This window comes from Labeo rohita, unplaced genomic scaffold (assembly GCF_022985175.1).
Source record: "Labeo rohita strain BAU-BD-2019 unplaced genomic scaffold, IGBB_LRoh.1.0 scaffold_121, whole genome shotgun sequence".
Taxonomy (NCBI): Eukaryota; Metazoa; Chordata; class Actinopteri; order Cypriniformes; family Cyprinidae; genus Labeo; species Labeo rohita.
In genome coordinates this window covers 49059-75567 of record NW_026127351.1, presented here as the reverse complement: position 1 = coordinate 75567, position 26509 = coordinate 49059, and the positions used below count along the sequence as shown (strand labels likewise).

Below are 26509 nucleotides of genomic sequence, written 5' to 3'. Positions count from 1 at the left end.
GAGATCAGTGATGCGTCCTGGGTCGGCTCAGCTGATGACTCGTCTGACAGCGATCCAGAGCCTCCGAGAAAAATGAGATTGACTGAGTCTATTCTTCAGGACAGGACTACAGAGGGTGAGCATCAATAAACTTTGGACGTAAATTTATTATTTTGTCATTAGTCATCTCCCACATTATTATTGCGGAGAGGCAGAGGCTATTTACACTAATTAGTAAAAGAAGAAAAAAAAATCATACAGTGGATAAGATGTGTAGGATGAACATCTGTCCACTTTGCGTTGCACCCGCATTTTCATTGGTTTGTTGTTGTTTTTCATTCATGATGGAAATGGTCGAGGGCACACGGAAAATCACGATATTTTCTATTCATTTTAACCAATTTAAAAAAATCAATGCAGCTTTCAGATCGGAATTTCTTCTTATTTTATTAGTTGGTTTGAGGTGGTTTCTATGGCGTTATTGTAATGACAAATATCTAGAGCGTATTATTGTAATGCGTGGGCATCAAAACGCGCAAACACAAATCTCTTTTCTCGCAAATCACTTTTTCTTCACTCAAAAGGACGCGCTTTCTCTCGCCTGCATGTGTGCGCTCCGAACAGTTCGTTTGACAACGGATGTATTCAGTATTTGCATAGCATAACAGTAGAAAATGTATCTATCTCACACGTGTCCTGCAAAATCACATGTCCCCCATACTGTTTTAAAATGTTCTCCACTATCTAACACTATTTCCACTATATAAATAGCATCCTACTGCAATTTAGATGCAAAATTATTTTTATAAAATATAAATAGAATCTATGGATATTTTCACTTAGTGTACTGTAAATAGTATTTTGCTAAAATACTCCTATTTCACTTAGTGCAAATAGCCACTGCTTTGTTTTATGCCTTTTGGCCTGTAACTTTTCTGACTACCACAGGTGGTCTCATAGTTTCATAACAGCTATGAACAGCTTTTTTGTGCCTGTGTGATAGAGTGATGTTGCAGCACATCCAAGAGTCCACAGTGGCTGAAGCCCGCAGAGCCACTGATGACACAGCCTGGGATATGTCACTTGCTGAGCTGAAGGCATTCATTGCACTTTATGTCAGGGGTGCATACTGTGGGAAAAACTTTGACATTGGAAGTTTCTGGTCTGAGGAATGGGGCAACACGTTCTTCATTTCCACAATGTCAAAGAACCGGTTTAGGGAAATTATGCGCTTCCTGCTCTTTGATAGGAAGGAAACCCGGCGCTGCCGTTTGACCACTGACAAATTCGCGCTCATGGCTGAGGTGTGGCAGAGATTCACACAGAATTGCACTGCATGCTACCGACCAGGGCCAGCCATCACTGTAGATGAGCAACTGTTCCCCACAAAGGCAAGATGCAGATTCACGCAGTACATGCCCAACAAGCCAGATAAGTTCGGGATCAAATTTTGGCTGGCAGCAGATGTCAACACCAAATACATGTTAAATGGCTTTCCTTTCTTGGGCAAAGATGACAGCAGACCAGCTACACAATGCCTTGGCGAGAGTGTGGTGCTGAAGCTGGTGGAGCCATTCATTGGTAAGGGAAGGAATGTCACCACTGATAATTTCTTCACCTCCATCCCACTAGCCAACAAGCTTCTCCACAAAAATACAAGCATGGTGGGGACCATTAACAAGAATAAGAGGGGGCTCCCACCTTCTGTGCAAGGGAGAGGGGAGCTGTTCAGTACCAAGGTACTGAAAAGTGATAAAATCACACTGACTGTCTATCAGTGCAAGCTTCGAAGAAATGTCACCATCTTGAGCACTCAACACCAGCATGTAGCCATCTCCACAGACAACAAGAGGAAACCAGAAACGGTGACCTACTACAATAGAACGAAACCTGGTGTTGATGTACTCGACCAGATGGCTCGTCAATACTCAGTCAAAGGTTATTATTATTATTATTATTATTATTATTATTATTATTTCATTTGCCATACATTGATTTATGATATAACATCAAAACTGACCGTGCCAAAAGGTGTTGACTTTGTTGAATAAACATCTTCTTCAGAAAATCTTCGATGGCATTTCATTTTATTCCTACGTATAATGCCCGATAAAGTAGAATTTGTGAGTGCAGCGCTGCCTTGATTACAGCCGTTACCAGGAAACCGCTATAATGCCACAATGTTCTCTTCGTTCCTCTCTGTCACTTTCTTTGTCTGTCTCAAGGTGGCACCCGTAGGTGGCCCGTTGCGGTATTTTACAACTTGCTGGATCTTGCTGCTATCAATGCCTGTGTGCTTTACCGGAGCTGAGAACAGCATCCCCAGAAGGGACTTCATGCTTCAGCTGGCCCAGGAGCTGCGCGCTGAGTGGATGGCATCCAAAGTGGCACTACGCGTGGATGTGCCACTGGACGGTGCAGATTAGCCGAGGAGAATGACGTGCATGGTGAAGGCACAATGCAAACAGAATAAAACGTTTGTCAAGTGTCTGAAGTGTCGGAATGCTGTCTGTGGGAAATGCACAGTCAAAGTGATGAATGTTTGCCCAAATTGCATTTGAGCAATGTGTAGAACTAGGCGACTGTAAGTAGTCACACAACACACATTCATATTTAGACGATATAGACTAACCATAAATGTTCAAACTTTGGATTAATTAATTATTATTTATTTATTTATTTGTTTGTTTGTTTGTTTGTTTGTTTGTTTGTTCAATTTTAATTTAATTGTTTTGCCATTTTGTCGTTTATTGGTCGCTACTGTGTGGCTTTTTATTCTAGCCTGCCGTTTCCAGAAAAGAAAAATAATACTAAAATCTGATCTACGATGTAATGAATAAAGGTGAGTAATTTTTCGATTACCTCAAGTTTCTTGGTGTTGTTCTCTTATTCAAATTATAAATGATAGAACTAAGCAAATTAATAATTAATTAGTTAAGGCTGTGCGCTTGAATTTGTTATCGCGTCATACATGCACTGTGGCAAATCATTATTGCTCGATGTCTATAGGCTATTGTAGTAATTTAAATAGCATAGTAATATTGATTAATGACATTAAACTATAATATTGGCCCACCCAATATATATTTAATTCCTTTTAATTCTAGTTGTCAGTGCAGGCTTGTTTATCTTAAATTGCACGTTTTGAAAACAAAGAAAGGGGGGAAAAAAACGGACAAAAATATAGCTGATAACTATAAAGTCATGACTATTTCATTACTCTAGACAATTCTTTGTGACGACAGTGGCATAATACAGTGAAATAAAATGCTCTTTAGCCATATTATAAGACTATTCATGTGCGTGGGTAAAATTTACCCGCATGGCGGTTTTAGGTATAGAGCGACCCCCGGCGGTTCTAGTGTTAACTGTGATAATGTAATGAAAAATGGAAAGATAGACATTATTTTTATTATTATTATACTATAGTATAACCTATATATTTTAATTCATTGTAAAATAAATACCTTTCATTTATGCAAAAGAAAAAGTAACTTCTGTAATTAAAGATGTCATCAAATCACAAGTCTGTTTCAGCATTTCGACATCAAAAACAAGATACACTTCAATAATGTAATTGAAGTTATTTAGAAAAATTACTTTGTTTTTTAGTTAGTGCATTTAAGACTGTTATGCAGCGCAAAAATATAAGTGTAATAGCCAATGAAATGAGCTTGTGATCGAGTGACGTCACTTAAGCCGGCTTCACACTACAGGATTTTTAAAATCCTAACTGATTATGAAATCTGGTTGCAGCGCACACATAAGGAGAATCGTTGCAGATTATCTTCCCTGAAATCTTAAACATGCACACACTACAAGATTTGAAAATTGTGGCACATCACACATTACAAGATATTATTAAGATTATCATGACGGAGGGAGCGCCTCATGTGATCTTGCGCAACAGATTGCCATTTCTGCAACTAATGTTTACAAATGTGTTTATTTATTTATTTATTTTTTTATTTTTAAATGTTAGTTAACTGTTATAAGCTTTAACTGTTTTATATCTTTTTTATATATATATATATATATATATATATATATATATAGATATAAATATATATAGATATATATAAATATATATATATATAGATATATATATATATATATAGATTTTGCTTTAGGCAGGTTGTGATTTGAGAAGGCAAAACTGATTAAACATATGAAGTCACTGTCTGCAGCTTACCGCTTGGTCGTTAATTAATATATATATATATATATATTTAACGAAGAAAAATGCTCTAAATGTTTTCTAAATTAACTTAATAAAAAAACGAAGCGAAATATAATCGCTTTGCCATTACATACAAAACTGAACTATTTTAATTGCTAAAACAGTAGTATAAGCTGTTTTAAGAGAAGGGGGAAAAAGATGGGCTCGGATCAGACTCGGGCCGCATGGAGCATTGCTTTCCTTGGTCCATGCGGTTGTGGTATGTTTTCAACATATTATAAAGACAGTGTTACTACAAAAATATGAGAGGCCCTTTAAGACATTATTCAAACTATATTCGCCCACACACTATCAAACTCTCTCTCATACACTACTATAACTTCTCTCACACACTATCAAAGCTTTCATGCACACTATTAAACTCTCTTCCATATACTACTATACTGTCTCTCACACACAAGCAACGCTTTCATGCAAACTATCAAACTCTCTCTCACACACTATCAAACTCTCTCGCGTGCACTAACAAACTCGGTCCGTGTACGTTTTGATCCTTTTTTTTTTTTCAATCTGAAATGAAATAAGCAGAAACGTGAAAACGGCTCCTTTATTGATTTTTTCGTTTAAATTCAGAAAAATTAGATTTCGGCTCAAATTTTTGTTTTTTGTTTCACTGGTAGAAAACGGATAAACGACTTCAAAATTCGTTTTCCACATGTGGGCGGTCACGAGACGCCCCTTTCCGCCAAATGGTCAAGCGAATCTGAACTAGTGACGTCATACGTTGTTTCTCTGTTCCGTTCAACAAAATAAAAGTCTTTTATTTATTTCATTCTTTTTTAATTGCACTCTTTAGAACAACGAACAAGGACAATAACATAAATCACAATAAAATATAGACTAATAAACAAAGACAAAAAATAAAAATAAAAAATAAAAGGATTTTTTCCTCTGACTGGGCTTTTTTGTGTGCAACCTAACGCATTTCATATAATTATTAATATCAGAAATATTAATATGCACGGTTTTATTTTGCTGTATGGATTTAAATCCTAATGGTAAAGCTGCGCTACCCACTAGACAGCGCAAATAAAAACAGATCCATAGTCAATTATAGATACACAGTCATAATTTTAGACGTTATGCTCAGTTTTGGACAAACGATAGTCAGTGCAAATACTGTAATTCAAATTGGCTGAAGGTACCGAGGATGGAGAATTAAATTTTTACTGTACTGTATATCATAGCAACGGGAACGTTTCATTTTGGCAGAATTTAAGTTATATGTGTGCACAGCCACTTAAGTAAAATGTTGATAAATAACTAGATAACGCTTAGGCTTGTGAAAAAAATCGATATCAATGTAGTTCATCTGGACAGCAGACAATCGTCCGCATCATACAGCAGGAGCAACAGCGGACGAGTCATCTGTCTTAATCATTTTGTTGAAAAACGTTTGTTTAAAATAAGCGAGTTTTTTGTGCTATTTTTTTTTTTATTGTTGTTGTGTTTTCATTAAATTAATAATGATCCAAAAACTAAGTAGGCCTATTCGTTTGAAAGTAAAGGGGAAAATCAATGGTCTTTCATTTAGGCTATGTGTGTTACATGTCGTCATATTCGTTTAGTTAATATAAGTTTCGATCAAACAATGGGGGAAGATGTAAAGATTAAACATTATCAAAATAATGATGAAAATATTGCTAATACACAGTGTTTAAATATAATTCAATTTAACGCTAATATTTTTTTTCCCGGTCCACCCAGTATAACCAATCGGTGGATGGCCGAACACAGTAAAACCAGTATATTTTACAGTCTATGAGTAAAACACTGACTTTTCAAAAGCCTTGCGTTATAGCTATTTATCAACATTTTATATAAGTGTCTAGGTCTAGGCTGTGCACACTTATAACTTAAATCCTGGCAAAATGAAACGTTCCCATGGCTATGATACAGTACAGTAAAAATTTAATTCTTCATCCTTGGTACCTTCAGCCGATTTGCATTACAGTTTTTGCACTGACCATCGCTTGTCCAAAACTGAGCATATGGAAAGTTTTGCGATGTAGTGGGTAGCGCAGCTTCACCACATGAATTTAAATCCATACAGCAAAATAAAACTTTCTGAAATAAATATTTCTGTGAAATGCGTTAGGTTGCACAGAAGAAAGCCCAGTCAGAGGACTATCATTTTGTAGGGGAAAAAAATTAAAATAGGTATAGAAATAGGTCACTATCGTACGTTAAAAGAAACAAGAGATACCAACGCGACAAAAGCTGTAAAGCATTTTAAAGCCTTAGATCTATTGTTTGAATAATTGTAATTATTTGTACTTGTTATGGACATATGATTTTCTTGTGGCTTTTCCTATTTTATTATTATTTTACTAATAAAATAGGAAAATCATATACTATATATATTATTAACGGAGCCGTTTTCTCGTTTCTGCTTATATAATTTCAGATTGAAAAACAAATGATCAAAACGTACACGGACCGAGTTTGATAGTGTGCGCGAGAGAGTTTGATGGTGTGTGAGAGAGAGTTTGATAGTGTGCGCGAGAGAGTTTGATAGTGTGCGAGAGAGAGTTTGATAGTGTGCGCGAGACAGTTTGATAGTGTGTGAGAGAGAGTTTGATAGTGTGCGAGAGAGAGTTTGATAGTGTGCGAGAGAGAGTTTGATAGTGTGCGAGAGAGAGTTTGATAGTGTGCGCGAGACAGTTTGATAGTGTGTGAGAGAGAGTTTGATAGTGTGCGCGAGAGAGTTTGATAGTGTGCGAGAGAGAGTTTGATAGTGTGCGCGAGACAGTTTGATAGTGTGTGAGAGAGAGTTTGATAGTGTGCGAGAGAGAGTTTGATAGTGTGCGAGAGAGAGTTTGATAGTGTGCGAGAGAGAGTTTGATAGTGTGCGCGAGAGTTTGATAGTGTGTGAGAGAGAGTTTGATAGTGTGTGAGAGAGAGTTTGATAGTGTGTGAGAGAGAGTTTGATAGTGTGCGAGAGAGAGTTTGATAGTGTGCGCGAGACAGTTTGATAGTGTGTGAGAGAGAGTTTGATAGTGTGCGAGAGAGAGTTTGATAGTGTGCGAGAGAGTTTGATAGTGTGCGAGAGAGAGTTTGATAGTGTGCGAGAGAGAGTTTGATAGTGTGCGAGAGAGAGTTTGATAGTGTGCGAGAGAGAGTTTGATAGTGTGCGAGAGAGTTTGATTGTGATAGTGTGTGAGAGTTTGATAGTGTGCGCGAGACAGTTTGATAGTGTGTGAGAGAGAGTTTGATAGTGTGCGCGAGAGTTTGATAGTGTGTGAGAGAGTTTGATAGTGTGCGCGAGAGAGTTTGATAGTGCGCGCGAGAGTTTGATAGTGTGTGAGAGAGAGTTTGATAGTGTGCGCGAGACAGTTTGATAGTGTGTGAGAGAGAGTTTGATAGTGTGCGCGAGAGAGTTTGATAGTGTGCGCGAGTGAGTTTGATAGTTTGCGCGAGAGAGTTTGATAGTGTGCGTGAGGGAGTTTGATAGTTTGCGCGAGAGAGTTTGATAGTGTGCGTGAGTGAGTTTGATAGTTTGCGCGAGAGAGTTTGATAGTGTGCGTGAGGGAGTTTGATAGTTTGCGCGAGAGAGTTTGATAGTGTGCGTGAGGGAGTTTGATAGTTTGTGCGAGAGAGTTTGATAGTTTGCGCGAGAGAGTTTGATAGCGCGTGTGAAAGATTTGCTAGTGTGTGAGAGACAGTATAGTAGTGTATGGAAGAGAGTTTAATAGTGTGCATGAAAGCTTTGATAGTGTGAGAGACGTTATAGTAGTGTATGAGAGAGTTCAGTAGTGTGTGCGCGAATATAGTTTGAATAATGTCTTAAAGGGCCTCTCATACAAAAACATAAGAAGCAGTTTCCTCCATCTCCACTATCCAATGGACCATACAGCAGCTGTTTTGCGGTTGCGCATTGGCTGTTGTGAAAGTACTGACGTAATATCATAGCCGTGATCATCCCAATTTAAAATCCTGAATATCAAACATATTTGATATGATCGGGGCAGCCCCGATTTGTGTGAGAGCAGATTGGGAGGTATAAGATTCGATCTGCGAACATCTCACATTACCAGATAATCCGTGCCGAACATTGGGACCGATCGAGGTGCTCGACAAGATATTTGCTCCGATTCTCGGCAGGGGAAAATCGGGGCAAAATCGGGCTAAAAATCCTGTAGTGTGAGGCCGGCTTTAGGGTATGAGCATGTATCCATGGCAATGCTGAGCTGCTGAGTGACAGTTAACGGTCACGGTGATTTCCTCAGACACGGCCTTGAGTTTTCGCTTTTGTCCGGTCGAAATAGTATTTATACTTTTATACTTGTAGACATCAGGTACCGTAACAACTGTGTATCTCGTAATACTTACATTTTATAAAAAGTTTACCTTTTAGAACATTTGCTGAGGCTGTCCGTCGTGTAAGGCTGCTGGCCGTTAGCCTAAACACTTTCGATGCTAACGTTAGCATGTAAAGCTGAAACGATTAAACGTATAGAATATTGACAGATATTCAACTTGAATATTGAACAAACAGCGATATGCTGGCACTTTTGTGTAAGGTGCATTTTTGATAAACGCACATAGAAAATGAACAATGGCCTAAAAATCATAAGAGGTTGGCTATCAATCGGAAATTCTACGCAGGTGTCATTCGCACAGATAATGAGTAGTCAGTTGATTCAGTTTGATAGAATATTATGTCATTATGTGAAAATGAAGTCAAGGTTTAAAACCATTGCTGATTTTTGTTAATTTATATTGTTTTAGGTTTCGAACATAAGGGTGGAATCAGACCTGGATAACGCCCAACATCTGGAACACAAGACAGACGACAGACAGACACGCACACACAAACCAAAAAACAAAAAAAAAAAAAACATATTTTAACAAATAAAAAAAGTATTGTTAACATACTACTGCTTGTGTGTTTATTCCTTGGGTAATTCAGTTATGTCTGATCTGACTAATGGCATGTTTACATATTAAAATGACCTGTAGCGAAAGTTCGCTATAGGTCCCCACAATGTTTCATGAATGTCCCGCGAACGTCCCCGGTACGTTCCACGAACTAACTCGCGACGTCCTCATGACGTCTAAAGAACCCAACACGATGACGTCCAGGGGACGTTCACAGATGCCATTCAGGGGACGTTGTGGCGACCTTTTTTTGTTAGCTGGGTTGTCCATTTTGGGGCAAGAAACCCAAGATTAATGGTCATAGATACTGCACATCAGGACCATCACATGAGGAAACTTTGTTGGGTGGTGCTCCCCCACCCAAGACAAAAACCAGACTGAAATTCCTTCATAATTTTTTCGTTTCTCAGAACAAGCCCTTAGTTCACAGAATGACAGAGAGACTGTCCTTTTTACCCAAATATGCACCAAAATGTTGCTTAAAAGGACTTGATGAATGAACATCAGACCATTGCATAACTCCCTACTATGTATGTTACCCACACATTTGTCTATTATGTTCAAATCACTCGTTGTGTGTCCTTTCAATAACTATCGAATAGCTTAAGGGTTTATATTTGTATTTGGTATGTATGAGTTTGAAAATTCATGTTTTGAACGTTTCCACCGATCAATTCTCTGTCAAATGCATTATACTCATGTTATAGAAATCATGGCCAAATTATATTCTGCAAGAGCGGGAAAATTCTGACCATGTGACTGATGAGATAACGTGCTGATTAATGTTTTGGGAGGAGAAACATAGCAATATCCCGAGTTAAGACAACATCTAATTGGTCAAGCTGCTGCTCTTTGCGTTCTTTAAAAGCTTCCTGGCTTGCACGCCAGACACTCCTCTAAAACGAAAACAAGAGGAGATCGTCACATTTCTTTCTTTTACTTTAATCTATTTCTTTCCGTTGAGAGAGTTTTGTGTTCTAAGTTAAGTTTTGCCGCTAAGCCATGTCTCAGAATTCGTGCCCACCTCAAAACTTCAACCAGCGTACACGACTCCACAGAGATGGGCATAAATACATAGAACTGTATTTAAAATAAAAATACAAAAAAACTGAGTGGAAATATATTTAAATACAAATACAAAACACTGTGTAAAAATGTATTTAAATACAAATACAGTATTTTGTATTTTTAAAATACACAAAATACATGTGAAATTGGCCATCAAGTGCAGTAATCTCTATTAGGCTGAAATATATCTGGACATATTCTGAATGCAAAACAAAAACATTTAGATGTGTACTACTGATTAGAAATGATCTTACCTTCCCCTGCCCTGTGGGAAAAACAAGACTAATTTTTTTTTTCCCCAAACACTGCAAGGATTTATTTGCTCTAAATGACCTAGGCCTATGTAAATGATTTTGAAAAGTTTAATCGATTCACAATTTATATCATCGCTGCCTAAGATATATAAAGTTCTGTCATATCACCCAGCCCTAACATGCAGTAATGTTTTAAACACATTTGACTAGCTAGTTGATAGTTTAAAAAAAAAAAACTATCAAAACTGATTGGCTAACAGGCAGCTAACGCTATTTTTCTCCTACACGTGTCGGTGCTTTTTTATTCTTTCATGTTTACTGAAGGCAAATCTGAATGATGCACCATTTTAACTTTAATCAACAAGGAATTGATCATGATGACACCCTTACCTCAATGCAGAAAACTGAGAAAAGTCGCTGATCCAATGCTGACTCTGCTGCAGGCAGCTCACGTGCATGAGTGTTAAGGTTGGGGGAGGGGTGTGTCTGAACTAAATCAGCACCCTGATAAAGAGGTTGATTGGCACAAAGTATTTTATGTATTTTGAAAATACAAAATACTCATCTTAAATGTATTTAAATACAAATTACATTAGATTTTTCCCAAAGGCTTTACAATACAAAATACAAAATAGTATTTTGTATTTCAAATACGTATTTTAAATACATTTATCTAAAATACTGCCCATCCCTGCGACTCCATCCTCCAGCTGATGCCCAAGACATCATTTCGAAGGACCACTAACTTCCAGCCAATCAGCAACCTTGGGGAACCCCTTTCTGCAACTACATCATCAAAGGAAACCCCTTAACATAAAGGCAACTCAAGTACATCCTCCAGATTCTAGCTGAACTGGTGCATTTGATATAAAGTTTAATAACCTCATTGAGAAACACAACGCGAGGGTTAATTAAATGATTGATGGTTGTTCAGGTCTAAGCAATTGCATATACATATGCTATAAACTTGGGATTTCATATTTTCACTCTTCTAAACTCATTCTTCCCTCACCTACTCTCTTTCTGCAACTTGTATGAATGTGTGAATGCGCGTCTATGTGTTAGATTAGTTTATATGTCTTAGGTTTTCCAATAAATTCCTATTCATATTGAAAAGAGAAGTATCTTGTGTTTTGTGCTTATAAATTAATGTCTTAAACAGCTAACCCTGTTACCGTGCTAATAAATAGTGTTTTCACTATATTTTGGATATTAGTATCCATTGCGGAGTTGGTGTTATATGGCTCGCTTAATGAATCGCTGGCCGATTCATTGATCCGCCATAAAAAGGAGATTCTGTTCAAATTCCCTATAAAATCTTAAATGATTCCTTTTCAGCTGAATTGACCTGTGTTTAATCCCTTACAGAATACTACATAGGGAGGATTCCGAGGTGGGCTCCATGTAAGGAGAGACTACCGGAACTCAGGACCTAGAGAAAGAGCCAACTTTATATATGTCACATATATTAAAAACCTATACTTATCTGTGTTCGACTTGAAGCACGGCTACAGATGGCAATCAACAAGATTAGCCAAGAGCAGTCGGGGGCAGAGTTGAAAACGGAGACGCCAAGTCGGACACTTTCTGCTCTTGTTAGTGAAGCTATCGCAGTGTTCGCATGCTCTATCACTGATGAAGTGAATTAAATGCAATATTTGTCAAATAGACGTTTCAAGCATTTTCATGAGCAACAGAAACATGTTTCATATACTGCTTAATACAGCACCATCTGAACAAGAATAATGTTCAACATAAACATATACTATTTAAATACTAATAAAGTGGGGTTATATATGCTTTAATCAATGTTTTATGATAAATGTGACTCATCATAACATTGCGACCACAGTAAAAAAGCTTTTACTGTTCTAAAAACACAGATTTATTTGCAATATCGGACTTGAGGATGTTAGAATAATTGCGATACACACATGATCATTGTCATGCAGTGAATCTGGCCAATCGTGAAACAGCCGTGTCGTCATCAGAGCTCCTGCAGCCGCTCACAAGGCATCGTCTCAAGTTGGACAAAATTTCTAACTGGCATTCACTGCTTCAGTCAGAATTTGATCAAGCTGCGCAGCGCTGCGTTAAGTCATACACACCTAATGTCTCTCGTTAATTATGTCATTTGGTTCAGGTGTGTCTTGTTAACAATCCTCATTTGAATGTATTTAAGTTGTGTTCAGACCTGTGTACCCTCGGACCTAGAAATTTAAAGTGCATGGCGTGTTCCCGCGTTTTGTTTTTTTATTTTTGCCAGTTTTTCTTTTGAGTCTTTATGTTTGACCCAGAGCACAGCCAGCCAACAGGGTAATCCACAGGGTTGGATTTCACAATGTACTCACAGCTAGATATATATCACTTAAAAGAGAAGTCTATTTCCAGAACAAAAATTTACAGATAATGTACTCACTAAGGATGCACTGATACCGATACTGGTATGTGGTCTGTACGAGCTTGACGAGTTAATATTACAGACATTACTCGGAAGTTTGTAGTTCATTCGGATATGTCAAAAACAAGTAAGTAAAACAATGCACAAGTTATCTAACAGTAGGGAGAAAGGGGGAGGGGGTGCAATTCTGTTGCGTAATCTTTATTGATGTTCGCACACTTAGCACATGCATCATTTGGATTAAAATTAATTTGTAAATATAAAACAAAATTTATAGGGGCATTCACTAAAAACATCATTTATTTTTCAGCCTTAAGCATACACGACTTTATGGCAAAAGTGAAACTAGCAGCCTTTGTGAAATGGGCTAGGCTAGCCTATTGTACTTCTCCCTCTAATTCTGCACCAATTCAAATACGTGCACGTGTTGCGCATGTTTTGCTTGCTTCATGAGTGTTTCTGCATTATATGAGTCTCTTTGGATTATAGCAATCGCAACATGTTTCAGATGAAAAAACATTGACTTACATGTCTGAAAATATCACTGTTAGGAGATTTATAATGAGTAGTTACCTGCATTACTACAACAAAACGTGCGATTACAGTAGCTGCTGCAATGGAGCAGCTCTAATGCTAACAAATTAAAGATAATGCACAAAAAATGAACAGGGAAGTAACAAAAACTTAAGTGCAAGTGTTAAAATTAAGTGTAGAAATAACTGAAGGATATACAGTAAAACCAGAAATTATTCAGACACCAGATATAATTTTTTATTTCTTTTTATTAATGGGTGCAGGAGACTATAGTTTATTTATGTAAGTCAAACCCAGCAAACCCAGGAGACTAAAGGTTGTCATTGAGGCTAAGGGTGGTCTGACAAAGTGTTGATTGCTGTGTAAATCTTGTCATACTAACAATTGCATTAATAATTTATGGCTGTCTCGCTGTCTTTCTCTGTCTCTCCTGCCTAGCGGCCAGGAAGCGTGGCCTTCTGCGGCCTACTCAGAGCTTGAGGACGTGCTTTCATGAGCCACAGAGAAGCTTTCTATTGACTGGCCCGATGAGCCCTGCAAATCTCAGTCGTCTAAGCTCGACGAGCAGTTTTTGAGTGGCCCAGATTCAAGGCCTGCGTGGAGAAAGCTGCCGTTTTTCAGCGATCTGCATCATGAGATCTCCAGATCCTGGAAGCAGCCTTTCTCTGCCCACCTTACCAATGCGGCAGCCACTGACTTCACCACCATTCCGGCAATTGAGGACACGCTGGCCACTCACCTCTCGCTATCTTTGGCTCCTTCCTGGAAGTCCCGCCCCCTCCTTCCAACTAAGCCATGTAGGACCACTTCCGCTCTTACTGGTAAGTCCTACATGGCAGCTGGTCAGGCAGGCATGGCCCTTCATACTATGGCCATCCTCCAAGACTACCAGGCTGATGTCCTAAAGGAGATGGGCGAAGGCGGTGGTCTGACCCCAGAGGCTGTCAAGGAGCGCTGCAGAGCCACGGACTTGGCCCTGAGAGCCACTAAGCGTACCGCATGTACTATAGGGCACTCTATGGCGGGCTCGGTGGCTGCAGAGCACCACCTATGGCTTAATCTCATGGAAATTTGTGAGAAGGAGAAAGTTTTTCTCCTTGATGCCCCCAGCTCTGAGTCTGGGTTGTTTGGGGAGGCAGTCAACTCTGTGGCTGAGAAGTTTCGATCCGCCAAGTCGCAGTCAGCTGCCCTTAGGCAGTTTATGCCTAGGAGGATGCGGGATTCTTCCAACCCCTCCTCATCCTCTCTGTCCAGAGAGCGCTCCCTGCCCAGGAAGAAGATCGCCAGTAGGAGCAGCGTCCCAGTTCTTTTCCCACCTACCACTGTCTGGGGAGCCCGGGTTCGGCCATTGCCCCAGCACCGACCTCGCAGGCAGATTGAGCTGAAGTGGTCCGACAAGTCCAATGCTTCAGCTCCATCGAGGCGCTCCTGACTCTCATGTCAAGAAGAGGGGAGCTTCCCCCACCTCACAAGGCAGGGCCAGACCACATTCAGGTTGTTCGGCTGCACAGGAAGTTCTTGCGGTTCACCTTTGGGGGACAGGCTTAACAGTTTAAGGTTCTTCCTTTTGGCCTGGCTTTGGCTCCAAGGATGTTTACAAAGTGCATGGATGCTGCTCTGGCCCCACTGAGGCTCCAGGGCATCCGTGTACTTAATTACCTGGACAATTGGCTCATTTTGGCTCACTCCATGGAGTTAGTGAGCCACCACAGGGATGTCCTCCTCCACCACATTCAGTCTCTTGGCCTCAGACTGAACACCAAGAAGAGTGTTCTCACCCCCTCTCAACAAACTGTCTTCCTGGAGGTTCACTTGGATTCCATTCAGATGCAGGCCTGCTTGGCTCCTGCTCGGATTTCCAGTCTCAATGCCTGTTTGGCCCGCTTCAAGCTAGGCCATCATGTCTCTGTGGGCACTTGTCGCAGACTCTTAGGCCTCATGGCCGCAGCCTCCCCTGAGCTTCCCCTGGGGCTGCTTCATATGAGGCTGTTCCTTTGGTGGATGAAGCTCCCAGGCATCTGCTCTGTGGGACCAGCCTCTCGCCTAGTAAGGGTGACGCGCAGTTGCTTTCACAACCTTTCAATTTGGTGGGACCCCCTCTTTCTCAACAGAGGAGTCAGAATGGGCGCTGTTCACCGTCACCAGATGGTCACGACAGAGGCATCTCTGATGGGCTGGGGTGCAGTCTTCGAGGGCAGACCGGCGTGCAGAGTTTGGACATAAACAGCCTGGAGCTGAGAGCTGTCTTCCTGGCACTGATTCACTTTCTCTCCTTACTTAGGGGGTGTCATTTGATTGTCAGGACAGACAACATGGCCATAGTATCCGATATAAATCGCCAAGGCGGTTCATAATCATGCACCCTAGACAGGCATGCACGCCGTCTTCTCCTTTGGTCTCAAGGCAGGCTCCACCAATGAAAGGGTTAACAACTTTACAGCACTTACTATGAATTTCACTGACATTGTAGTATAGGGTCACTTTGTGAAAACATCTAAATGGTTAATTATAGATATAGTAAGACAGAAACTCACCTGTTCCCCACTCATGGTGGTCTGCTGTATTCCTTGAATAGGTAAACAGGTGTTTCGGGTCTCAGTAGAGTAGTGTAGACAGTGCCATTTGCTGTTTTTTGGAAAAAGAAGTTGCTTCAAGTTGGCTTGATCCTTGCAGCTGATTTCCTGTCGAGACAGAAGCTCAGATCAGGAGAGTGGATGTTAAACCGCCAAACAATAGCCCAGATTTGGGACTTGTTTGGCAGGGCAGAGGTGGATCTCTTTGCATCGCAGGAATCATCCCAATGCCCACTTTGGTTCTCCCTGAGTTCCCCAGCACCTCTGGAGATTTATGGGTTCGCTCACCCGTGGCCGGACCTGAGACTGTATACGTTTATATACCACCCATCAAGTTGATTCCAGCAGTACTGTGCAGGGTGGGTCCATCTCCTGCTCATAGCCCCTTTCTGGCCATCCCAGACGTGGTTCTCGGAGCTAATTCCTCTTCTGTATCGGCCTCTGTGGGAGATTCCGATCAGAAAAGATCTGCTGTCTCAGCTTCAAGGCAGGATCTGGCACCCTCAACCCGAGATTTGAAAGCTGTGGGTATGGCCCATCAAGGGCCACCAGCTTTGATTTCTAGTCTTTCTGCCGATGATCAGGCGACTATCGTTAGTGCCAGAGCCTTTTCCACGAGGAGGTTGTACTCCTCCAAGTGTAAGGTTTTGAGTCTTGGTGTTTAGCCCATGCAGTGGATCCAGTCAACTACCCTATAGGTCCAGTGCTGGAGTTCCTGCAAGAGAAACTTGCGGCAGGTGCGGCCGCTACTACCTTGAGAGTTTATGTTGCAGCCATAGCAGCTCGTAGAGAGCTGGATGAAGTCCCACTGGGGAGGCATCGGTTGGTTTCCGAGTTTATGTGTGGAGTTCAGCGTCTGAGACCAGCACGCCCCCTTGGAGCTCCTTCTTGGGACTTATCAGTTGTCCTGGGGGGGCTTATCGGAAGCTACTTTTGAACCCTTGGAGTCAGCTTCAGAGCGGACTTGCCGCTTCGAAGCACATAATTTCCCTCTGGTCGAGGGGCGCTATTTCGCTGGCATATGAGGTGCGCATCTCAGCATTCGGGCGCATTCCACCAGGAGTGTGGCTTCCTCTCAAGCTCTTTTTAGAGGAGTCCCCTTAGAGGATATTTGTGTGGCAGCAGGATGGTCCTCTCCGCACACATTTATTAGGTTCTATAATTTGGATCTCGACATGGCTCCTGGTTCCCGGGTCCTGTCCGCTTGTACCAACCATGTACATTATCTGGTTCTTATCGGGCCAGATGCGGCAGCACTTTAGCTTGGCATGTTTGGTATATAGTTCCCATTGTGCCATAAGCTACGCAGTGTCGAGTGAACCTATGAAAGAGAACGTCTCGGGTTACTTGCGTAACCCATGTTATCTGAATAGGGAACGAGATGCTGCGTCTGCTGCCAAGCTCCTTATGCTGCCGACAAGAGGCCTTTTTCGGCAGAGAAATCTGAGGAACAGATGGCGCATTCGTCAGTATAAGGATGCGACGTAAGAACATCGGTGCGGCGCCCACGCCATCAGCCAATGGATTGGCTTGATTCTATACGGGCTTCAGACAATCGGCACACCCAGAGGGCATTCCCATTGCGTCATAAGCTACGCAGCGTCTCGTTCCCTATTCAGAGAGCATGGGTTACGCAAGTAACCCGAGACGTTTTCAACATTGATAATCAGAAATATTTCTTGAGTTGTGAGCTTTTTTGACAGTGAAACACACTGAACAATTGCAACCAACAATAAAAAATATCAAATGCAAACAATGACCTAATAAATATAATAACAATAAACATAATAAATAAATGATACAGTGTTTCTTAACTGTACCCCACTGACCACCCCAAATATTTCTCTAGATTTTGCAGTGACCTTGCACACCAAGTCATGCAATATGTCAGTTTTTAAGATTAACCCTTTAACTTTCACGTCCCCTCTGTGGGACACCTAAGTTTACTTCACCATATTATAAATACATCCTAATCTAATCATGACAAACTATACATTGTTGGAAAGGTCTAAGATTCCTACATAGATATTTTACCATATTTTTGTATTACAAATTATGTAGGAAAAGTAATGGATTAATATTTTTCAAGAGTGCAATTTAAAAATAATCTACATCATAACATGAGTTCTGACCTTTGTCACAATAGACGTTCTTTGTTGCCTTTTTCCCTATCACACTTTAGAAATCATAAGAAATGATTTATCAGTTCAAAATGTAACATCTCAAAATTCATCCTTTGAAAGGCAATCTGAAAGTCCACTCCAAAAGCAGATATTTAGTTTTTAAAAAATCCCCTTTAAAGAACTACAGTGAATGGCTCCTTTGGACTAATGACCGCGATCATATCCAATGGCCGTGACGGAGCAACGCCGTAGACGTGTGCAGTATAGGGGGTTGAAACATGCAGAGGTGCAGCTGATGTAAACACAAGCATTGACTAGTGTGGCTGCGATCATCTCCATCTGAGCATGTCTGAGCCGCGCCACAGATGTGTGCAGTGTGTGGTAAGGGATTGATTCATTGCACAGTGTAGCTTCACTTATAAGGCGAGTGTTTTTTAAAATCAATAAAGGGATCAATAAAAACCTCCTGTAGCTAATAGATGCATTTTTTAAAGAAAAATATCCATATTTAAAATGTAAGAATCACTTTAATCTAGCTTGCTCTAACAGTTGGAGCTTGGAACATATGGAGCTGCTTTGGCTAGGGGCGTGGCAATACTGAAACACCATCTAAGCTGTTAGCCAATCACAACACAGTGGAATGGCTAAGCAATCACAACACATTTCGTTTTTCAGAAGGGGGCCTTCATCAAACCTGGAACTAATCAAGACATTTGTGCCAGGCTGGGGAGAAAGGTATTGTAATAATGTAAATTATGTAAAAAAGAATATATTTTTCGAACCACCAAGCATGAGAGCATGTTCTACTACAACCCCAAAATAAAATCAAGACTTTGTAAAAGACCATAATAGGACCCCTTTAAATGAAGAAGGTTTTATCAAAAACAAATATTCTGTGATAAAGTAATTCATACGAAACCAATGGGATGTTCAGTCTTTCCTTAGGGACTTCATTATCTTTAATTTGATCACACCCACTAGCTACTTTAACGTTTGATATTATAATCTTCCACGTGACACGCATGACATGTAAATGCCTACATCACTGTGTAGCATCTGGACCAATCAGACATACAGTTATTTGTTACATTTAACAAATAGTGAATAAACGCAACAAGCCAGCTACATGCTGGAGCTCTGGAGACAACCCTCAAAGCAACTAACACCCTAAAAGGGCTCAGTTGCCAGGACGACTATCTGATAAGAGGTTTTATTGCCCAGAGGAATGCACATTTGCCCATGCTACATTTGCCCATAGGAAAGACACAATGCCTATAGAAATAGACTCTTTCCTATTCATTTACAGACAAACCTTTCTTTGACCTTCCTATCACACATAGCCCAGGTCATTGTGTACAGTATTACTGCATTGTATTTTAATTTTGTCTGTTGTATTGTATTTGTCTTTCGACTGTTTTATGCATGTATTATGATAGATGACTAGTCTATCTTTGTCTGCTCACAGACAAAGAGTCATAAACTTTCCCTCCAAAGGAGAAAGTTACCATTGGTTCGTGGACCTCCTGGAGGCGCAGCCTCCAGAGAGCTTAAAGGCATCAATCGATTGACCGCCTCCCTCTCTTCACTCTTTTCGCTCTCTTCTTCCGATTGCTGCCAGTGTGGAGGAACCCAGGGGGAGCCTGAGCCGGCACAGGGCGTGCCCGGCGGGCCCGACAGGCCCCAACATCTAGAGCTGTGGCTCTCGACCACAAAGAGCCAGACGCTTTCACTCAACCCTGGAATCCATCCTCATGAAATGTCCTCGAACAGACATTTCTCTCTTCCGCGATTTTTAGCTTTCTTCACTTGTCTCACATGAGTTCTTTCAGAACCTAAGAAAATGAGGAGAATGAGCTAGAACTCGCCGGGACTTTAAGCAGCGCCAGGCCTTGCGGCCTTGTCTTTCCATTCCCCAAAGACCACAGGACTTATATTTACCTCAGAGGAATAACACGATGTGACGCACAGCATGATCCAGCGAAGGAGATCATTTACATGAGTAAGTCTTTCTTTTATTAGCCTACTTGCGTTAGTTGTTATTGTGTTACTGTGACATAACTTGTACACATTTTACAAGTTAGACTTTTTCCAAACTATGGATGGACTATGTAATTCCTGACTACACCAAGTAAAACATTATGCAGTATGTTTCATTTCATCGCATCTAAATGTCTCAACGTCCTGGCCATCCTGGATGTTCTATAAAATAGAAAACCATGCGGTATAAAAGTAATAGTGTGTTTACTCTGTAACATTTAATGATAAAGTCTAGTTTAGACAAAACAGTACTATGAAATACTCTGTTGACGAATATATTGTGCCAAATTGCAATCTCCTCCTCATTGGAAAGGGATAAAGGTACCCTTCCAAAAGACACCCCTTGTTCTGAGTCTCAAGGAAAGGACTGTAACAGAACAACAGCGTTCTGAGTCTGAGTCCCATAGGGGAAAGACACAACAGAAACACCCCATTCTGAGTCTCCGGCACGTCCAGGGGAAGTTAACAGATACACTGTTCTGAGTCTGCAGCCTGTCAAACAAAGGACTCCAACAGGACAACCTTCGTTCTGAGTCTCTGGCCGACAAAGGTGAGACAATAACAGCTACACCATTCTGATTCTGAGACCCACAAGGGTGAGACCACAACAGATACCAAGTCCGAGTCTTCAGCTTTGGAGGCAGCAACAGATATGACCACGTTCTGAGCCTCCAGCCTTTGAGGAAAAAGATAATCTACGTTCAGAGTCCTAGTCCAGCGAGACAACAACAGATGCAGCATCCTGAGACTCCATCCTAGAGAGACAAAGCGGATTGACCAAGTTCTGAGTCTCTAGCCCAGAGAGGCAGAAGACACACAGACATTTGCAACAAGGTTAAGCTCTGGCGAGCAAACCTTCACTTTAGATACTTTTGCTTGCGTGTTCCAAGCTAAGGACCTTCAGCACCTACTCCAGGGCCACATCTGCGTGTTCCAGATCTTAGGACCCTTTGGTGCTTCAGGAGATCAGCATCCTACAACGCTTTATCTTCAAGGCTGTCAAAACGGATTCCTGCTCCTTTCCCCACTGTACTGCAACCAGTGGAAGAAGTCACCACCACTGGACTGCTCACTCAACCACAGAGAGCGTAAATATCACTTCCAAACCTCTTCCAGAGACCTTGGCACTGTTGTATATTATCAGTATATGATTTTCTAATTTACATTAGATATTATATAGCTGATTGCAGTTGATAACAAATCTTACATGTATTTGTTTGATGCATAATAAGGTTCTTCACCTTATTTGTTTAGGAGTAGCAACAGTTTATCTTTCCAGATAACGTAGCTCTGACATAGCAACTCCCAACATTATCACTTGCATTTTATGCATCTTATGCACGTTATTCCTTTTTCATTCATGGTATTGATTTCGTAGTTGTTGATTATTCTTGTCTATCTTTTGTTAATAAAATCAATTTTATTACAACTTGTGTCTTCCTTGTGTTGATAATACAGTAAGAGGTTCTTCAAGTCAGAGATCCCACCAATCTTTCTTATGTGATGTACTCATAACCACACATTAATTGACACGTGATCCAAGAATCATAATGTCAGCTGACATGAGTACCTATCACTACCCTATTTCACTTCCCTAGGTTGGCAAAAGCAAAATTCACCACAATATGTAGAATGTTTATGACATGCTTAACAATAATAAATTAGTTTCACAGACATAAAATGTTTTTTATTGTATAATACATACAAAGCATGCTTGTGTTTATGACTATAGTCATATTTTTTTTTTATTCATTTATTTAGCATATAACGATAGTAAAAGTAGTATGAGTGTTTACACTGAGTGCATGTTTAGACCATGTTTATTAGTAATACTCCGTTCTCGAATAGACGTTAAAAGGTATTAAAATCACCCTGCATCCTCTGCAAATCTCAATCAGAAATGAGTAATTTTCATGTCAAGTAAAACAAAGTACATCTGAAAAATACAAGTGTCATTGTAATTAATCACTTTGTCAGTTCTCTGTTTTGTCTTTTCATAATAGTTGCAGGATCAGCTCAAATGCCACCAAACAAAGCCACAGTGTTGTTTGTGTGTGATTATATGGAAATAAGAAAGCAATCATCAGTCCAAATGTTCCTTTAGTAAGTTGCTGTTCCTGTTTCAAAGTTTTAGAGAAATTAGATAAATATGGACATTTGAGAAGCTGCAAAATAAAAGACATGTGAATGATAACAAAATAATAGCTAATTATTAGCTAATTATTTACAATTCCATCTTAATCCGTTGTGATCTTCCCACACAAATGTTTATCATACCGTTCTAAAAATTGTAATCATACAATCCAAAAGGCAGGATCGTGTTTTACCAGTTTAATCTGGCATTTTGTGAATGCTTTAAAGACGTCCTATTGTTATCTATACTACAGTAGAGAACATGAACTGTATTGTTATTGTAGCTACTGTGTGAATAATTCTAGATATCTTATTGTCCGACTGGTTAGATTTTTTTTTAATAACATTTCCTTATTTTTTTAAATCAACCAATTTTAAATGGTTAAAAATGGTGAAATAGTTTGCTTAAAAAGGAAATTTAATTTATTTGTTTGTTGAAAGGTAAATACACAGAGTAAGTGTCACAAGTCACCAGTCTATTTCATAGATGATCTCAAGCCCTTTATAAGAATAGTTACTCTCCACATGGTCTCATCTCTTAATACACACAAACTTACCTGGTCATTTGCTCAAGCTAAATGCTATCTATCATGCCATCTTACTATGCTTCTTTTCTGAAGTACTTGTGAATAAAGACTTTGTTGTTGACATTACCTCTGAGTCTTCTCCTTCAGCCTCCTGTGACATTAAGACAATTTGGTAAAACTTTAGAACAGGGTTATTATAGTAACCATTAACTTACTATAAAAAAAAAAAATAAAAATAAAAATTCAGCTAGTTGTCAAAGCAACATTTGTTTTTTAATTAGTATAACTTGACAACTAAATCTAAAACAAAACAAAACAAAACAAAAAATAAATAAATAAAATATATACAGACATATTTATATGTTTATATGTTGGGTTAGGTGAAAATCTGCTTAGGAACCCCAAAATGCTAGGGTCAGCCCTGGTGTGTGCAGAAGGGATGGTGTGGAAAAAGTATATATTTTTCATCCTATACATTAGTTGTATATGGCAAGAAATTCTGATTTTAAAATCATTGAAATATATTTTAATTAAAGTAATTGAAAGCAGACCAATAAAATTCAACAAATAAACTGAAATTCTATATTATTACCAGTAAGTTAGTCTAGGTAAAAAAATATATTACTTTCTGGTATGTCATGTGATTTCACCAACTACAGTATGTTAAAGTGTCTATTTAAAGACCAGCAGAGCTTTCATTTCTTATTTGGACTTCAGAAGGTTGACAGATTGACATACAGAGAGAGACATCCGCTCTCAGGTTTGACTTCATTGCTTTATTTGTTGAATTCTATTGGTCTACTTTCAATTACTTAGTGTAATAAAATATATTTTAATAACTTAAAATCTGAATTTCTTGCCATGCCACATCTTTTGTCTGTGAAATTCAGAATTAAATGATCAATTTGAAATGATTCAACAACTGAGACATAAATGAAACGTTTTACAGACATTTGACAAACATAGTACCCTGAAAAAGGGATGTTTTTCTTTCTTTTTCCTTTCCTTTCTTCTTCTTTTTTTTTTTTTTTTTTTTTTTTTTTTTTTTGATTAAAATTGAATTATTTATAAAACATTTCACAGGCTGCTGATGAAACAATCTGAAATGCTGGTATGGAGGTACATGATCTAAATTATGTATCTGGTGATTCTAGTAAACATACTGTCATTTAGTGCTGCCAGAATGTCACATTTATATCAAGTCTACTGTTTAACACCCCTGTGGTATTGGCTAATATTTATGTGCCTAACTTTGATGACAGTATTTTTTTTTTTTACTAAGTTTCTTTCTGTTCTACCAAATTAACATTCAAGCTATTCAAGCTAATATATTGTCTTAAAAGCTGATTTGACACCCTTTCTACTGTTGCTACTGAGGAGATGTTGATTTAATCAAGACATGCTTATTATGAGTATGGAGAGAAGGCTGACAGACTCTCAGCCCATCAGCTCAGACAATCCTCTACTTCCAATATTATTCCAGCTATTAAAACACATGAAACTCTATTGTCAGATCATCACAAAATCAATAATTCATTTTTTGAATTTTATCGGTTATTGTATTCTTCTGAACAAAACTTTGATTATGAGGACTAACTTAACTTTTTCAAAGATCTCTCACTACCTTACATAAATACTGATGCTGTGCAATTTTTGGATGGCCTTATTTTTTTAGATGAGGTTCGCGTTCGCGAACTTTGCGAGAAGCTTCAATTTCCTTAATTTTGAAAAAGAACAAAGATCCCCATAGGTGTAGTTCATATCGCCCAATATCTCTTTTATATGTTGATGTTAGCCAAAATTCTTGCTTCACGATTAGAAACCGTTCTTCCTAGTATTATCTCCACTGACCAAACTGGCTTCATTAAAAACAAATTCTCATTCTTCAATGTCAGATGATTATTTAACATCCTCTACCATCCCATGTCTTCGTCAATGCCTGAAGTTTTGATCTCACTCGATGCAGAAAAGGCATTTGACAGGTTGGAGTGGGATTACTTATTCCACACTCTTCAGATGTTTGTTTTTGGAACGAGTTTTATATCTTGGGTCAAGCTATTATACAAAGCCCTACTTGCCTCTGTTCGTACCAACAATATTTCTTCCACATATTTTTAGATTAATCGTGGAACAAGACAGGGTTGCCCCATTACCTCTTTTGTTCACAGCTGCAATAGAGCCATTGGCTATTGCACTGTGACAAAATTCAAAAATAGCTGGTATAATCAGAGGAGGACAAAAGCATAAAGTTTCTCTGTACACGGACGACTTGATTTTATATATTTCTGACCCATCTAAATCCTTGCCTCACGTCCTCAAAATTTTTGACATGTTTGGAAGGCTCTCTGGCTATAAATTGAATTTACACAAAAGTGAAATGTTTCCTATCAAAAATGCTGCCCAAGAGCTCTCTACCTCTTCTTTTCCATTTAAAGTCGAATAAATTCTATTAACCCTTTAACATGTACGATCACACCAGTGTGATCATTCTTGGCTGGTCCCTGAAGCATATGATCACACCTGTGTGATTCGAACGTTCAGTGCATCACGTGATCAGCTGCTGAATTCAAATCTGCTTTGGCTGGTGCAGAGCCAGATCGGACACGCTGAGCGCTTGTCATATTATCACAACTATTTAGTATTTTCAACCATATAATACCAATTTTAGGTTCCAGACATCAAAATACACATAAGTACTAGTAAAACTATGCATTTATAGTTTACAAAATACACGGCAATAATGGAAGCGGCAATAATGATCCTTACAAATGTAATCTGACGACATGTTTTATTGATATCATATACACATTAAGTAGGTAACTATAAAGTTTATTCTGCTCTTCTCCCATCTCACCAGAGACTTAACTTAAATGTTTTTTGGGAGGAGAGGATGAATTTGCGTCTTGTAAATCCCACAGCTTGGATTCAGCACGAACTAACACAGTGGCGCCCATTACTCGGCATAGATCAACACTCTCATTATAAAAGTGTTTAATCTTCCAAACACATTTACTTTCACATATTTCAGAATTGGAAAATGAGATTTTTCATAATACATTAAGCACATTTGTGAATATTAATAATAAAAAAGAAAAACTATATAAAAGTGATACATATGTCATACAGCGCTATTGTGGCTTCATTGTGTCACGTGACAAACACAACACACCGCTATGGAAACAATAAGGCGACACATTCTAAAATAACGGTCGCCTAAAAAAACTCACCCTGGGGGCTCAGCTAGAATATTTTAAACTCACGTGTGAAAGGGTTAAAGGTCGAATAAATGAATGTGCTGCCTAAGTTCACTGCATCTGTTTCAGTGCATCCCAGTGTTTATTCCCAATTTATATTTTTGTAAGTTGGATAGCATTCTCAGCTCATTTATATAAAATGGAAAACCTGCTAGAGTGAGTAAAAGTGTTCTGCAGTGTGCTAGGTCACTGGGTGGAATGTCTTTGCCTAATTTTAAATGTTATTATTGGGCGACATGTTTTATTCGCCCTATACTGCACTGGCTATATAAAGATCCAGATCCTGTGGCTGATGCCCTATCATGGATAGCCACTGAATCTGTTTCATGCTTGCCTTCTTCCCAAACAGCTTTAGTTTACACTCCTCTTTCCTTTCTCTGCGACAAATTTACTTGTAAAACCCACTTGTAAAATCTACACTTAAAATCTGGAAACAGATGAGACATCATTTTGGATAGCAAACTATGTCCCCTAAATTGTCTCAGGTTACGTATGTAACCCAGGT

The 26509-nt window shown here is 39.3% G+C and overlaps 1 protein-coding gene across 1 annotated transcript in view; it reads left to right on the top strand.

Annotated features, from left to right (window-relative positions):
• The first annotated feature begins 23477 nt into the window (after window positions 1–23477).
• LOC127157821 (GTPase IMAP family member 8) overlaps window positions 23478–26509 on the top strand; it is a 38178-nt gene continuing 35146 nt past the window's right edge. The window contains exon 1 of the mRNA XM_051101033.1: window positions 23478–23510. The gene's annotated coding sequence lies outside the window, so the exon portion shown is untranslated. The remainder of the gene's footprint in view (window positions 23511–26509) is intronic.